The sequence below is a fragment of the Lolium perenne genome, unplaced genomic scaffold, assembly GCF_019359855.2.
Source record: "Lolium perenne isolate Kyuss_39 unplaced genomic scaffold, Kyuss_2.0 unplaced11, whole genome shotgun sequence".
NCBI lineage: Eukaryota > Viridiplantae > Streptophyta > Magnoliopsida > Poales > Poaceae > Lolium > Lolium perenne.
The window spans coordinates 447,926-450,350 of record NW_027248969.1 but is presented as its reverse complement, the minus strand read 5'-3'; the positions used below and the strand labels follow the sequence as shown (position 1 = coordinate 450,350).

General features: G+C 58.9%; 1 pseudogene; it reads left to right on the top strand.

Moving 5' to 3' along the window:
* The first annotated feature begins 249 nt into the window (after nt 1-249).
* LOC127316153 (malonyl-CoA:anthocyanidin 5-O-glucoside-6''-O-malonyltransferase-like) lies at nt 250-1,738 on the top strand (annotated as a pseudogene).
* Nucleotides 1,739-2,425: the final 687 nt, after the last annotated feature.

Sequence of the window (2,425 nt, the reverse complement as noted above, 5' to 3'; positions counted from 1 at the left end):
TGGGCCGTGCTAGGCCAGGCCCGTTTAGTTTCGTATCGTGCCCCGTTGGTCAGCTATACGGTAGTACGAGAAATCTGCACATTAACCCTAAAAAAATGAGCAATCTACACAGACTATATACGAGAGATGGAAAGAAACACTTGCACCGAGCGGCAGGTTCGATGCGCTAATTGCAAACGAAAAGAAACACTTGCCAGCCAGAGAAATCGCTACTACGCGCTAGCTAAGGTAAGAGTCCAGTGAGCAAAGATGGCGCCGGAACCAGATAACCCGGTGAGGGTCCTGGGGCAGTGCCAGGTCTCGCCGTGGCCGTCGCCACCGGCAGGAAGAGCCACGTTCGCTGCCACTCACATTCTACGACGACCTCGCCTTCTGGGACGTCCCGCCCGTGCAGCGCCTCTTCTTCTTCGACAACACAGACCTCCTCGGCGGCCCCGAGTTCCTCCTCAGCGAGCTGCCCCTGTTCGAGAAGTCCCTAGCCGCCGCGCTGCACCATTTTTATCCATTGGCCGGGAAGCTGCCATGTGGGATGCCAGAGACCGCGGCGCCCAAGATCGTCTTCTCGGACGGCGACTCTGTCCGCCTGACGGTGGCGGTTGGCGACGACAACTTCGAGGACCTCGCCGGCGACCACGCGCGCGACACCGCGAGGCTCCGTGCTCCCTACTGCCTCCGCTGCTGAGAAATGGCGGTGGCGGCGGCTCTCGGTGCAGTCAGGATGTCTTCGCCGTACAGATGACCGTGTTTCCTCTCGCCGGCATCTGCATCGGCACAACGCTGCACCACGCAGTATGCGACGGTTCCAGCTACGTGCACTTCATGAGGACGTGGGCCGCCATCCACCGCCTGGAGCACAGCGGCGGGATGTCGATGGCGGCGGCCCCGCTGTTCGACCGCAGCGCCGTCCGAGACACCGACGGCCTCCGGGAGGTATTTCTCAGCGACCACCGGGCATACGCTGCAGCGGGGGACAAGGGGACCCCACGACGGCCACCACACCAGCGGCACCACGGAGCTCGCAACGTTCCGGTTCACAGACAAGTTGCTCCGTTGGCTGGGCAAGCAGGTGGAGTCCGAGACATCGGCGAGGCGGTGCTCGCCGTACGCGCTGGCATGCGGCGCGATGTGGGCAGGCATCGTGCACGCGCGCGCGGCAGCAGCGCCAGCTTCGGGTTTGTGACAGGGTGCAAGCCCCGCGCGAGCCCACCGATCCCGGCGAGCTACTTTGGGAACTGCCTGGGGCTCTGCCGCGTTGAGGAGAAGGTGGCGGCCAAGCAGAGCTGTCTCGAGACGGTCACCGCCTCGGCGGCGGCCATCTGGCGGCTATCGAGGGTCTGGCGGAGCAGGGGCGGGTGTTCCGGGACGCGCGCGGGTGGGTATGAAGCTCGTGCGGGAGTACGCGTCGGCGCGCGCGGTGACCGTGGCCGGGTCGCCGAAGCTGGGCGTGTACGCGGCGACGGATCTCGGGGCGCCGTGGGGAAGGCCGCGGAAGGTGGAGATCGTCTCCGGTGGAGCGGACGGGGGCGCTGGCGCTGGCAGAGAGCGGCCGCGACGGGGACGGCGGCATCGAGGTCGGGCTGGCGCTGCCGCGCGGGGAGATGGAGGCGTTCCGCGCCTTCTACGGTGAACTGCTGGTTGTCGCAGCATGACAGTGCCTGCGTTTGGACTGGTCGATCGTTGTACGCGACGGCCACCGTAAAATTTGCAATTTTACCTGTTGGATGGATGCCTTACTCAGTTTTACCTGTTGAATCTTTTTTCTTGTATTTCTCTCCGTGTAGTGAGCTGTGCGTTTGTTAACATATGAGTACCTTTTATGGGTGGTTTGTTCCTTTTGTTGTTGTTGTTGAGGGAAGCCCATCATGGCTAGCTTTATTAATACCTTATAATAATCAAACAATAAGAATATACTGAACTAAAGAAAATCTCTGCGTATTACATGTGCTGAATTATCTATTTCTCTAAGTCAACTCGATTTGAGTTAAGTCGGTTGATCGTGTTAGCAAATAAACAACAACCGTGTGTGTCATCGCGACGGCACGTGGAGTGTGGCTGGCGTTAGAGCCGTCGAGTAGGACCAGGTTGTTAGTGAGAGGAGTGGAGGTGATCATGATTTGTTGGTGTTGGAAGCTTTCGTTGCATTGTGTAGTGTGTGTGTGTTTATGCGCACCAAAAGGGGAGCGGATCGTGAGAGATGTGCATTATGCGTGTGCTGGGTGTGAGGTTAGCCTGGGTATAAATCACCCCTATATCTCATTGAGTTATGCCAGAAGAAATTTGAGGGACCAAAAGGGCATTCGTGCGGCTGGAAAATTGTGTTGTCTCCTTTTTCTTCTTCTCCCTTCGTTCGTGGAGCGAGAGAGTGAGCAAGTAGATGGGTTGGATGTTGCAGCCCCAACAGACCGCCCAGTTGGTTCCTCAAAAA